The 15,024-nt window shown below is 43.3% G+C and overlaps 1 pseudogene; it reads right to left on the minus strand.

The window, feature by feature from the left end:
- Positions 1-3,108: 3,108 nt before the first annotated feature.
- LOC123141975 (cyclic nucleotide-gated ion channel 17-like) lies at positions 3,109-13,929 on the minus strand (annotated as a pseudogene).
- Between the last annotated feature and the right edge of the window lie 1,095 nt (positions 13,930-15,024).

Raw genomic sequence — 15,024 nt, forward strand, 5'->3', positions numbered from 1 at the left:
TGTCATAATAATCACTTATTTAGCATTTGAGGGATAAAAACAGGTGTAGCATAATCACTGTATCTGTCCCAGCCCTATAATTTTTGGAGGCAGCTTCAAAGAGTCCATGAGCCTTCAAAGTTAGAGATTGGAAGTGTTGATATGCAATGAGCTCCAAAGCCAACCGCCCGGGTGGGAAGGAAGTTCCAACCAGTTTCTTCCTCCCGCGACTATTCTTGTCAATGACGCAGCCGTACATATGACTGTCGTGCCAACGACACAATCGTTATTCCATCAGGAAGAGAGTCGCTTAATAGCCGCCACGCCGCATGCCGCCTCCTCGACTACCCCTAATGGTTTGGAGGTCGCCTCAAGGTCTACTACTAGTGGTTGAGAATCGTATTTATGGTGATTTCTCAAGGAGAATAGCATGGGCCTTCGTGGTAACATGTACCTCCTCCAATGATGAATAGTCCCCCCTTCAAGAAAGTGAATATGTTGATACATCCTCGTCTCCACGGTCTTGGGTTAACCCTAACCCTAACGTGTTTACTTCTACCTTGCAAGCATCATATATGTTGTTCTCTCACCTTAGCCTTGCTAGGATCACTTTCATATTCTGTATAGCCTAAATTGCTAATAATCACTTTCATATACTTGTAGATTTGGGTGCAATCAGAATGTCCAACGCAAAGTCTGGCATCTGTGTTCTGCCAACTAAGCTTTGTGAATCTAGTTAAACTTCCTGGAGGGTGTGATCTCACCTGGACAATGATCATTCTTGAAACCGTGCCCTTACTGAAGGAGCTATACATGATAGTATGTGCTTACCTAAAGATCTATTTTAGCCACATGGGCCTAATATTTGTTTTTTCAAGATTTTTTCACCAGGTACATATGTGTGCTCATTGACTCCTATTGCTGACAAGCAGTTATGGGATGATTTGTGTTCGATGGAAATGGACGAGGAGAAGAGAAAAAAGAATTCTATAGCAAGAATAAGGGTGTAGAGTGAGGCTCAGCCGCAACTGATTTCCAACACCACAATTTGGTCACACTCGTCATCTTTGGCTTTGAATTTGAAGATTACTTTGTTAGTTATGTCAAACGTGTTAGGGCTGCGGCGGTTAGGACTGTCAGGACAAGAAGCTGACCAGGTTCCCCTAGACTAAAAGGCAGAAGATTTTGTTGAAGAAGAGAGTCACCACGGGGATCGAGTCGCTTTCCATAATACACTCCAACAAGACGATAAGGGTTGATCATAAAGCAATAATGCTTTTATCCATAGTGCTCACTCCATGACACAAAAAGTTGTTGATTTAACAGTCAACTATTGGAAGTCTTTGTTACTTTGGTTCTTTAGGAGTTCTTTCAATTTAGTTGGTACCTCTTCGCTCGTACGCACGAGGTAACCATCCGCTAGGGTTTATGCTGTCTCCCACTGCGCAGCCGCCGGCCTTCCTCATATCCTATGACCTTAGGGTCATGAAGATTTGGTGTATCCCGGTCTTTGCCGGCGGGAGGGCTTCGTTTTTAGGCATTTTTTGAGTTATGTTAGCATTTGTGTTTTGCTCAAGAAGGTGAGACGACGCCGGCTTCCTGAAGACGGAATAAGGTTCTCAACGCCTAGTCCCCGTCCAGGTGGTGCTTCTAGCATCGTCAGAAGGCGTGTGGAGATTTGTCTCCGGCGAATCTCGCAGGATTTGGTCAGCGTTTTGTTGGGAAACGTAGTAGAAAACAGAAAAATTTCGTCCTATGATCACCCATGAACAATATGAAGATGCATAATGGGTTGTGATCAACGATCGTTACCGACTCCGGGAGTGCAGTGGAAGTAGACGAGTCGGTGTAGATTGTACTTGGAGTCCCTCGAACGTCTATGACGATCCCGCGAACCGCCCTCAAATGATCCCTCGAACTGAAGACCGAAAGCACAAGCTCTCTACTTGGTTGCAAGCGTACGGTCTTCACGATCCGGCAGCGCTTCGCCGTCCAGAGCTAATCATCATCGGAGAATTAGAGGGAGAAGTTTAGAACCACATGGGACTTCTAATTGTGGGGATTAGAGGTGGCTAGGGCTTGCTACTTCTTGAGTTTGTGTTGGTTTTTCCCTTGAAAGGAAAAGGTAATGTAGCAAAGTAGAGATAAGTATTTCCCACAGTTAAGAACCAAGGTATCAATCCAGTAGGAGAAGAACGCACAAATCACCAATACTTGCACAAACAATCAAACACTTGCACCCAACGCAATAAAGAGGTTGTCAATCCCTTCACGGTCACTTGCAAAAGTGAGATCTGATAGAGATAGATAAATAAAACTAAACAAAAGATAAAATATTTTTGGGTTTTTGGTTTTATAGATCTGAAAGTAAAGATTGAAAAATAATAGATCAAAAACTAATATGATGGAAAATAGACCCAGGGGCCATAGGTTTCACTAGAGGCTTCTCTCTTGAAGACAAATAATACGGTGGGTGAACAAATTACTGTTGAGCAATTGATAGAAAAGCGCAAAGTTATGACAATATCCAAGCAATGATTATGTAATATAGGCATCACGTCCGTGTCAAGTAGACCGACTCCTGCCTGCATCTACTACTATTACTCCACTCATCGACCGACTCCTGCCTGCATCTAGAGTATTAAGTTCATGAAGAAAAGAGTAACGCTTTAAGTAATATGATGTAAACCCTATCTTTTTATCCTCGATGGTAACAATACAATACGTGCCTCGCTACCCCTACTTTGTCACTTGGTGAGGACACCGCAAGATTAAACCCAAAACTAAGCACTTTTCCTATTAAAAAAACCAATCTAGTTGGCCAAACTAGACTAATAGTTCAAAGAGAATTACATAAATATCAAATCATGCATAAGTAGATTCACGCATGCATAGCCCGGCCTCCGCACTCGGCCACTAAATACGATTGCCAGCACAGGTTTCAAATTTGTCGTCCAAATCTTCCATAGGTCACTGCTGCCACTGTGACAGCATATGACGTTGATGAAAGCGTAATGTAAAGCATATCCAGAACCTAAAAGATGCTGATATCAAAGTTTAAAAAAAATAGAAAAGGAGGATTGCCCCCAGCCTCTGCATGAGAGCTGCTGATATCGAAGTGGAGTCGCTCATACCTTAAACAAGAATAGCAAGGTCAGACTATGGCTTCAACGTTAGAATTTATTTGAAGCTCTGCAGTCAGCATAGCGGCGCATGCCAATGATGTTACAAACACAGATACATCTGAATGTACAACGTCGAGTAATTAGCATCCTCGGATCAACGGCCGGTTCTGTGAAAATTCTAACCGGACTACAGTCCCCTCCATGCGACAAAGGCTGACTAACTGGCAGCAGAGGTAGCAGGATCAGTGTCCGTTATGGACAGGATATAAGTTACTACCTTACACTTCTTCAGTGCAGACAGGTAAATCTGGATATTCAGTGAAGGCGGTTCAGCTGGGAAATCTGGCTCCTCCTCCGACTTCTTCAGTGCAGACAGGTCTTTTATGGCCTGAAGTCCTTTCCTGTTCCCAGCCATTATTTTCGTGGCCATCGTTCTTATAGATTCTTCTTCCGTGGACGGTCGTCTTCACCATTCGAGTCTCCTGATCTCAGGCCCTTGGCCATCTTTCTCCTCCTGTACCGCCGCGAAGCAGCTTGGATGAGGCGCGCGCCCCAGGTTCTCCACTTGTGTGAGTAGAAACGGAGACTGTGCTGCAACTTCTTGCTGTTCAAACTGCTAAATTGCATGGCCACGAACTTCAGATCCTCCGGCTTAAGTGAGAAGGCCTCCACTTCTGTGACCGCCTTCACTGTACGAGTGGCTGATGGCAACCTGGCGGTAGGCTTCGGGACAGGAGCCCACCCAAGAAGTTCCTCACCGCAGAAATCACCAGCTTTAAGGGTAATTGAAGTGAACAAGCCTGTGAGGCGATCTGTTGTCGAGCTTTCTAGTTCTCCACGAATGATGAAAAGCATCTCAGTCACCGGATCACCCTCACGAACAATGTATGTGCCCTTTGTGCACAGTGATGATACAAGACGCGCGCAGATGGTATCTAGAAGTTGGTCATCCATCTGGGAGAAAAACGGAACCTGAAACCTCACAATAGAAGAGAGATTAGCACATGACAAATGATAACAAGAAGTCCAGTCCTAAAGGCAAACCAGGAACTTTCAAACGTGGATTCCTTGTGTATTACACATAATCGTGTAGAAGTAGTTACCTGGCGAACAAGCTCCAAGCAAAGGTGGCGTTTAATGTCACGTCGTAGATCCTCTGGTAGAAACTTCAATACAGCCTCTTCATGCACACCTCCAGTCGCATGCCACTTGAACTGCATAAATCGTCTAACTCTTTCCCGCAGTTCATTAGGAAGTTGACGACGTCTCATCCACTCCTCCGCATCTCTTTGGTGTAACCTCCATTCGTCCTCCCTTGTCACAGTGATGGATTGGAGGGAGGTCTGCAATGATAACAATGTAAGATATTATGTTTTAAAAAACAGTTCTAATTGACCGTGCATTGCAACGTGGCCATACATATTATAGTGGTTCAGCATCAATCGTGCCCGATATATACCTTACACCCACCATATTCTAGATTTTTTGTAAGATTTGATTTGATTTGAATATGGGTAGGGGCATGCAAGAATATTTTAGATTTAGTTAAGGTTTTGGTATGATTTGATTTGATTCGGCTATGGGTGGGGAAGGCAAATAAAGTTTTGATTTAGTTGAGGTTTTAGTATGATTTGATTTGATTGAGTTAATGCAGGACATGGTTTTGGAAAGAGGTGAGAATGAAACCAATGAAACGACATACCTACCGCCATTTGTTGGAACTGATCTAAGGCCTAATGGGCCAAAGAGATAAACCAGAATAAAAGTTACGTTAAGGGGAGGTGGTCATGAACCAACGTTCGTACCCCCTCGACCCCGACTAACGCGCCTTGATCAGGGGCGACCCAAACCAACGTGGTTTATGTCCCCTGATTGCCAGCGCCACATATAAAGAGAGGTGGCAGCCGGCCACGCACGATCTGACATGTTCACATGCGTTTACTCTGCCCTCCTAAATCTCAAAACCCTAATCCGATCTGGGGGAGTGCTGTGCGACGAGAAGGCCTTCTCCTACCTCTGCTCTGGTGCCAGGGCAGTGTCGCTGGCGCCCGGAGGGACGCCGCTACCCGCTGCGAGCATCTACACCGAGCCTGCATCACGCCTGCATCGAGTAGGCACGGGACTTCGCATCGCCTACACCAATGGCTGCTTCCATTGGTGGTAAGATCCTAAACTATCCCTCTCATCTATGCAACTAGGTGATCTAATGACTAGGCTTGAGATCTAATCACATCAACCCTATTGGATTTTTTTCTAACAATGGTATCTTGAGCTAATTAAGCCTAAATTAGATCCCTAAATATGATATGTTTAAATCATTGATCATGATTACGTAGTAATGATTGTGGTTTAAGTTTATGGTTCATGATCAAGATTAAATGCCTCTGTTATAGTCAATGCTTAATGCCTAGGGTTTATACTTTCCGGTTAATGACTAATAGGCTACGAGTTAGTGCTAATTATCTACTGAAGATGCTCAATCCTTTCGGTTAGAGTAATTAAGCCATGCTTCCGCTTTTAAGTTAAATGTTCAATTAGCACGGTTAAGCAATTAGAAGGAGGGGAATCTATGATTATGTAAAATCCAATATTTTTCCCCGATTTCGTGTGAAACCGAAACCCTAGATCCTCCCCCCCCGGCCTTCCGGGTCCACACGGCCGCCGCCGTGCGTGCACGCCGTAGCCGGAACACCGCCGTCCTTGGAACGTCGCGTGGAATGATGGAGCAGCAGCCATCGATGTTGCACCCTAATGGATGCGCGTGTGCCGTGGGTGGTTCACCTCGCACGTGGCCATCCCCGCCAAAACATTGTGCCGGCAGACGCCGGTGAAATGCTTCCTTGCACGCGCCGCCGAACGTCGTGCTCGCGACGCCAGTAGCCATGCTCGCCGGAGGAGCGCCCCGGACTCAGTACGCGACACGCTGCTTCGTTGAGCGTAACCACTGGGCCGCCATGGCGGGGCGCCACTCGCCACCGTGGTGTCGTCGTGGGTCCAGGTTAATCGTGGAGGAAATGGGGAAATGGGGGCTAGGGTTTGACCCGGTGCTGGTTTTGCTTCGCTCCAGGGCGATCGGGGCCGTCGGCTTGATCCGACGGACGAGACCGGACGAGCCTTCGGCCACTTGACGAGCCGTTTTCGCGGCTCGGCCTCAGCCCAGGTTGTCTTGGCCCAGTGTGACCAGTTTTTTCTTTCATGAGTTTTTCGCCGTTGGACCGCTGCATAATGGGTAGCCGTGGGCTATTAGGCAAACTAAAATTCTGTGCGTTCTTTTTACTTTTTATTCAGTGCATTTTTATTGTAATGATTATCCTCCAAATGTTTTGCATTGTATTAAATTAAAAATAGCCAGAAAAATTATGTTATAAATTATGCTTTAGTTTTCTGAATGAAATGGAACCAACTAGAGATTTTATTTAGAAAACTCTTATGAAATTAATGTTTGTGTCATTTTATGGCATATAAATGTTATCCTTTTTTGTGATATAGACCAATGTTGTTTTACAATTTTGAATCACCCTGTTGATTCCTTATTATTTTCTGCCCAACGGTGATATAATTTGGAGTTGTTTTTTGCATCAAAATTGATCAAACTAATGTAGGTTAATTTTTATGCAATTTAATTTAATTATGATGTTCTTTTCCTTTACTTATGCTATTTTGAAATGATGATAGCTCCCGGTCCTCGTGTTTTTCAAAACATCAAGCCACCCACGGGAAACAACTTCCAAACATGGAAGGACTTGTTGCTATTGCACTTGGGATGGCATGAGGTTGACCCGCACTGAGGGAAAGTAAACTAGTGGAACCTGAAAAGGGTGCCACTAGGTATGTTGAGCTTAAGAAAGCCTATGATGCTAAGTTGAGAAGTGTGAGAGGTCAAATAGAATGGCGCTCCTAATTATGAACTTCTCCATCTAGACTGATATTAAAGGGGCTATTCCCGCTAAAGGAAATGTCGCCGAATATTTGAAATCGGTGGAAGAACAATTTAAGGGCTCAGAGAAAGTTTATGTGGATGAGCTTTTGCACAAGCTGCTTGCAAAATATGATGGGCACGTGAGGGAGCACATTTTAAGTATGAGCAATGCCACGACAAAACTTAAAACCATGAAGTGTGACTTGAACGAAGAGCTTCTTGTGCTCCTAGTTTTTAGGTCATTATCCTCACAATTCAATCCATTCAAGATAAACTATAATTCTCTTGAAATCAAATGGAAACTACTTGAACTCATTGCACATTGCGTTCAGGAGGAAGAGAGAATGAAGAGTGAACAGAAAGATCAAGCTTTCCATGTTAACTCCGAAAAAGGAAGCATGAGAAGAATGCTCATAGCAATGATGTGCCCAACAAAAAGCAGTTCTTCAAAAAGAATCCTCCAAAGCCTAAGCAATGCAATGAGGCAAGTTGTTCACATCCCACTCCTTCAGCGGCTTTGGACAAATTTAAGATTTATAAAGCCGAGGTTGAAAATCAACTCAATCTAAAGATCAAAGTATTACGTTCTGATCGTGGGGGAGAATATTATGGCAGGCATGCTCCTTATGAGCAAAGGCCATGACCATTCGCGAAATATCTTGCTGAAAATGGAATTATTGCCCAATATTCAATGCCTGGTGAACCTCAGCAAAATGGCGTGGCTGAACGTCGCAACCGCAGTCTGATGGATATGGTATGTAGCATGCTTAGTCATGCAAGTTTACTAGTAAGTCTTTGGATGGAGGCATTGAAAACAGATGCACACATCCTGAATCTTGATCCAACTAAGTTAGCACCGGGCACACCTTATGAGATGTGGGCGGGAAAGAAACCGAGCTTGAATTACTTGTGTGTGGGGGGTTGCCTGACTGAAGCTAAAGTGTCCAATCCACATATTAAGAAGTGGGACCCAAAGACAGTTAGTTGTTTTTTCATTAGGTACCCTCATAGAGGAAAAGGATATCGCTTTTATTTCCCAGGTCATACCACCAAGTTTGTGGAAACCAGGCAAGCGGTGTTTTTTGAGGATAATGAAGTGTTACGGTGATTGATCTTGAGGAGAACCGGGTGTATGTTCCATCCCTGTCTATCCTTGAGAACTTTATCCCTATGTACGAGACACCTACTAGTGATCCCGAACCTGAAGTGGATCCTCAATCTGACGAGGAGCCTCAGCATAATGAAGATCCTCAGCATGATGAAGACCCTCAGCCAAATGATGATCCTCAACCCAGTGTTAATCCTCAACCTTCTCGGGCAAGAAGAAATTCACATACTAATTAACGAGCCTATGAGAAGATCACAATGGGAAAAGAAAAATGCCATCTCCAGCGATTATGTCACTTTCATGTGTGAGGATGAAAATGACATAGGGAAGGTACAAGATCCGACCTCATATAAGGAAGCCACTAAAAGTGAAGACTTATCCAAATGGTTGGTGGCCATGGAAGACGAATTGAAATCTATGAGCTCGAATGATGTTTGGGACTTAGTAGAAGTTCCTGATGGAGCCAAAAGGGTAGGCTGCAAGTGGGTCTACAAAACCAAATATGATTCCAAAGGGAACGTCGAAATTTTCAAAGTGATACTTGTAGCAAAAGGTTTTACACAGAGAGAAGGGATCGATTTTAAGGAGATCTTCTCACCTGTGTCAGCCAAAGATTATTTCAGAATTGTCATGGCACTTGTAGCTCATTATGATTTAGAGCTGCATCAAATGGATGTCAAGACGACATTTTGAATTGGTGACTTAAGCTAAGAAGTTTACATGACTCATCCTGAAGGTTTTTTCATGGAAGGAAAAGAACATATGGCATGTTGTTTAAAGAAATCCATATATGGCTTGAGGCAAGCTTCAAGGCAGTGGTACCTCAAGTTCGACAAGATTATTAGAACGTTTGGTTTTAAAGAAAATGAAGTGGGCAACTGCATATATGTTAAATTTAAAGGCAGTTATGTGGATGATATTCTATTGGCTTGCGGCGATAAAGATATGTTGCATGAGACCAAGAGATTTCTATCCTCAAAATTTGACATGAAGGACCTCGGCGAAGCCTCGTATGTCCTTGGCATTGAGATTCATCAAGATAGGTCCAAAGTAACATTAGGACTATCGCAGAAGGCATACTTTGAGAGAGTGCTAAAGAAATACAATATGCATAAGTGCCCTTCCTCACCTGCCCCATAGTCAAGGATGATAAGTTTGGGATATTCCCATGTCCAAGGAACCAAAATGAAACTGATCAGATGAAGTCGGTTCCTTATGCTTCAATTGTCGGAAGCATCATGTATGCTCAACTATGTACACGCCCTGACTTAGCTTTTGTAACCGGGATGCTTAGCAGATTTCAATCTAATCCAGGACCGGGCCACTGGAAGGCCGCAAAGAAAGTCTTACGTTATATGCAAGGTACTACAAATTTCATGCTTACATATAGAAAGTCCGATAACCTGGAAGTTGTTGGTTACCCAGACTCTGATCTTGCCGGGTGTGTGGATATTATGAAATCCACGTCAGATTATATATTCACACTCACTTGAAGAGTCATATCGTGGAAAAGCTCCAAGCAAACGATAGTTGCCTCATCTACGATGCAGGCAGGATATCTAGCATGTTTTGTTGGGCAGGTTGTATGGCTAAAGAATTTCCTTCCCGGACTTAAAGTGGTTGACAGCATTTCCAAACCACTGACATTGTAGTGCGATAATGAACCCGCAGTTTTGTATACGAATAACAACAAGTCAAGTGCTGCTGCCAAGCACATTGACCTAAAGTACTGTGTTGTTCAACATAGAATCCGGGATCAAACTAATAATGTTAAGCATATCAGTATGACACGTATGCTTGCGGATCCTCTTACTAAAGGCTTACCACCCAATATTTTTCGTGAGCACATATCCGGCATGGGTTTAATGGAAGACTTTTGATCCTGAAATTATGGGACCGCTAATATAAACTACTCAGATTAAGTCAAAATGTTTCCCATTTCGAAATAGGATGTGTGCTATGATTATTGAGTTTCAATGGCCTTTCATCGGCTGTGGTAACACCTTACTCTGGTATATCATTCCTATGGAGAATGGGCAAAAGTTATTGAGCCTAACGATCAAGGGGGAGAATGTTGAATTGATCTAAGGCCCAATGGGCCAAAGAGATAAACCAGAATATAAGTTACGTTAAGGGGGGGAGGTCACGAACCAACGTTCGTACCCCCTCGACCCCAACTAACGCGCCCTGATCGGGGGCGACCCAAACCAACGTGGTTTAGGTCCCTTGATCGCCAGCGCCACATATAAAGAGGGGTGGCAGCCGGCCACACACGATCTGACCTGTTCACGTGCGTCTACTCCGCCCTCCTAAATCCCAAAACCCTAATCCGATCTAAGGGAGCATTGTGCAACGGGAAGGCCTTCTCCTACCTCTGCTCCGGTGCCAGCGCAGTGCCGCTGGCGCCTGGAGGGACACCGCTACCCGCTGCGAGCATCTACACCGAGCCTGCATCACACCTGCATCGAGCAGGCACGGAACTTTGCATCGCCTACACCAATGGCCGCTTCCATTGGTGGTAAGATCCTAAACTATCTCTCTGATATATGCAATTAGGTGATCTAATGACTAGGGGCTTGAGATCCAATCACGTCAATCCTACTGGATTTATTTCTAACAATAATACTAGAGATGATTAAAATGGTAAATTTCATGCACATGAATAATGAACTTCTACAATATAGAGAGCGCAAGTATGTAAAATGTACCTGCACATTTCCAATCACATATGCAAACAAGACCAGACCAGATGATTCCAAGACAAGACCGAATACTGCCAAGAATATACAGAACAGTGTCTCACCAACGTAGGTGCTAACAGAAAGAGTCTGGCCATAGCAACTGTCAAGAAAATGGAAGGGAGATATACCATGTTAGAGAGCCACTCACCAATCCTCACAACTGATAAAAAGATTATGATAACACTACAGGAACTTCTAAGTTAATTTCCCAATGTTATTCAGCCGAAACTGAAAGAGTAAGATCCTAGGTTCTCATCAAAGCTTTCAACTTACATAAGTATATAATAATGGTATCAAAGTGCTACTGGTTTGTAAAAGGAAATTGCAACGTAAGTTCTCACTTAGTACTCTAGTTTGATATCAAGATGTCCAGTACAGAAATACCTTAGATTCTGTAAACCCCACCAAAAGGAATAGATCAACTTTATCAAGAAACTCTGAGCAGGCACTAGATTGGACAGTGCAGGCAGGAACATGCCATAGTCGAAGGTGATGCTGGTATCACTAGCATTGCAGCTATGGAAGACATCAGTTGTACTAGCCCATTTCTGATTTGGTGTCATATCACAATGTAGGTACCTAATATCGCACCTAGTTTCATTCCTGCAACTTATTTTCCAGCAAGCTGTTTGGCGATCAACAGATAGCAAGTACCATAGTGCACCTAACACCTGAATGAAGTGGAACGGGGATACTAAGAAACTTGTGACATAATAAATAAATGAACTAGGAAATGAAAACTTGAGCAGTACATTTAACAAGAATTTGGTGAACTTCAACATATGAAACGATGAAAGGTTGCATATGAAAGTATACAGATACCGTACATGACTAGCTATCATGTAAAGCAGCAGGTTGTATACAGCCCCTTGCCAAGCAGTCTTTGCAACAACTTTAGTAGCTTCGATAATTTCATAAGTTAAAGGGAATATGAGATATAGTCTTGGAAGATACTGAGCAAGAACTATAAGCACCATGATGTTATTGTTGTGCTCAGCAATGGAATATTTGATAGCTGGTATCACATACCAGACTATGATCTGCACATTAGTAAAGATACATAAGTAGACAAGATATTTGCCCTTACAGAACATAAACAATTCGCAATAACTGTATATGAATGAAAAAACAAGTTCAGCGGTTATCTTGTAAGCTCCACAATCTCTGCATTAGAATCTCGAATTTCATTTCAGGAAAGGATTTTGCCCATGTTGAACCAGTCACATAACTTAATATGAACATGGGTGCAGGAACACACCATGAGGTTGAGGCCCCTCAAAGTTTCGAAAAAAAAAGAAAAAAAATCTTTACTATAACCCACTCTACTCAAACTGCAGAAATTTAATTTCAGGTAATCTTTTTCTGGAATGTCCTTTACAGACAATCCCAAGGGCTGGTCTGGAGAGAGAATGGTTGAATGTCCATCATATTTCTTCACCGTGTCCAGTGGAGTGCTGCACTCACACAGAACTATATCTACTGTTATTTTAACAAAATGCTCGTATTGCAATTGCAATGAAGAAAATTATTTGAGTCCATCCCTATCTTACAATCTCACACTTAATATAGCATATCCGTGTTAAATAAGATCAAACATTGCAAATACTTGACCAAAATCCTAAAACCAAGGATCATTACTTCATTAGTACTACTTACATTCCACTTGGAACAAGAAAGAAGATTAGCAAGTTACCTGTGGCAAAGGCAATGCAGCCACCACATCAATTGCAAAGTCAGATCTCAAATATTTCCATGCAATCTCTTTAGGGTCTGTGACAAGATCTCCTCCTTTAAAAATCCCCCAGGTTGAGCTCGTTTTAATAAATGCAGTTCTGAATTTAATTATGATGTGAATCACATAGAAAAGATCGGTAATTGATCGGAAGAATGCAAGGATGATGGTTAAATGTCTGTCTGTCCCAGCACAGGAATATGCGGTGCCGTAGACAATTTTTGGGATGTAGAAGTACAGGGGGTCTATGAATAGAGCAAGGAAGCACGAAAAAAGGAAAACACGGTTCCACGTCAAGATAAAGTCACTTGATGGGTCGAAAATCTTGTTCTTCCCTGAGCTCGCGACACCAAGTTTAATAGCAGGTAATGCTGCCTGTTTCTGTTGAATTGGTGGCGGTGGCATCCCCATCTCCTCATCAAACCTGTAAATAATGGGAGCAGCACAAAAAATTAGTCGGATTGGACCTTAGCACCAGATTTCCCCAACATCTGAGCCGTGCACAAGAAAATGGACTCTTGTTCCTTACTAACAACATGGACTATAATTATTTATTCTTCATTCTATATCAAGGAAGCAAAGGAACATTCTACTTTAAATAGATTCAGTTCTCCATCAACAGTTTTTTAGTTTAGGTGAAACCCTTTTTCGTCGTCGTTTAGTTTAGGTGATGATGCTAATTTGTACCGACCAGATCAACCAAATAGGGGGAGAAGCTCCATGCCAGTGTAGCTTACCAACTCAGGGCGCGCTTGGAATGGATGTAATTCCATACGGAGCTGTTTCAGCTACACGCATATCGTACCGGCATTGGTCAAAACTAATATGTGAAGTAAATAAAAACGGAGGGAGTAGGTATTATTTACAACTGTATTTAAAACGAAAACGGCTATCCAAACAGGGCCTCAAAGATTTAGTACTATATACAGTAATAGACTACGAATAAGAATTATCCTGTCGAGCACCCATGCCCGAAGCACGCGCGGAAGCAAAAAAGCAAACAGACCGAAGAGCTAGCTCCCGCGGCTCACCTCACGATCCGCTGCCTGCCGAGCGCCATCTCGTCCTCCGTCTGCTTCAGCGGCTCAGCGCGATGCCAGTCAGCCAAGCTACGCCGGCCAGGAAGAGGCCGGCCGCTCGAAGCAAGTACGCCAACTCGATCAGCAGCAGAATCCGGCGGCGAGACAACGGGTGGCTGGTGGTCTCCTCTGAGTCCGCGGTGGGATGTGATCAAGGCGGTGAGGGCGGGACTGGAGAGCCGGCGAGGCCGAGGAGTTCGAGTGAGGGAGGCGACAAAGTGGACGACCGGACAGAGACTTCCTGCCCGTAGGTCTGCCGTTTATAATTGCTTTGGTCGCCGCCGGAAGGGCGTGTACTCTGCCTTAGCTACGTAGAATATTTGGGAGCCAACGAGGTGGGAAAGAGAGAAAACGAAAACAGAAATGCTGTCTGTTTTTCTTTAACATGGTACAGACGCAGGTGCTCCTATAGACGTCCATACACTTATCCTTATGAACGCACACGCGCATATTCTCTATGATCATCTTCAAGAGACTGAGCCGGCATGTCATCTTAAGAAATGTTGTCTGTTAATTGATATATAATAGCACGAGTCTATATTTCAAAAAATAATGGTAGACATTTGTCTCTTTGTACATGATGTTCTTCTCTTATTCACACGCTTTCTAGTTTTAACTTTAATCGCCTCATAATTTTATAATTTTAGAATTTCGTAACATTAAGTGCTAGAAATAACATAAAAGACATTCTATTCTATAACATGTTTTATTGTCTTCTCTAAATGACTATACATCAAAAAAATACCGCCTTATCAACCATTGTATATGATTTAATGAGCCGGGAAATTATCCGGCTGAAGCGACACATGTTCTTCATGCGCCGCGCAACCTTGTCCCCTTCTTCTGGGTACCCAATATACTTCAATGAAATATAGGTGTATGGAACATAAGTATTTTGATTAATAATATGGGAACTAGGACTAAAAATGAATACGGTTTATTGTATTTGATAACTGTATAGTTGTACATATTTCTTGAATATAATCTGTTGTAACAAAAATTATTGAATATAAGCACAACAACATAATCTCAAGAATTTTCCATTCATAGTTGCATGTTGAGGTGGATCACCAGCAGCTACAAATAAACCTTCCCATGTAAGTGTCTATAAGGACTCTCCCAATAAATTTATTGGGTTTCACAGGTGTGTCGTTGTAGCGGCTCCCCTATAACCCTTCCCTATAGTTAGTCTGACACATGTGCCTTGGTAATATCTCTCTTTCTCTCTCCTGTGCACAAAAGACATCATTGACAGCGGTGAGGCATTGGTGGGCGGTGGTGAGGTGGTGATCAGCGGCGGGGAGGCGAGGCGGCGGGCGGGTGGTGGTGGGGGTTGCGGGC

Source organism: Triticum aestivum, chromosome 6D (genome assembly GCF_018294505.1).
Source record: "Triticum aestivum cultivar Chinese Spring chromosome 6D, IWGSC CS RefSeq v2.1, whole genome shotgun sequence".
Classification (NCBI taxonomy): Eukaryota; Viridiplantae; Streptophyta; class Magnoliopsida; order Poales; family Poaceae; genus Triticum; species Triticum aestivum.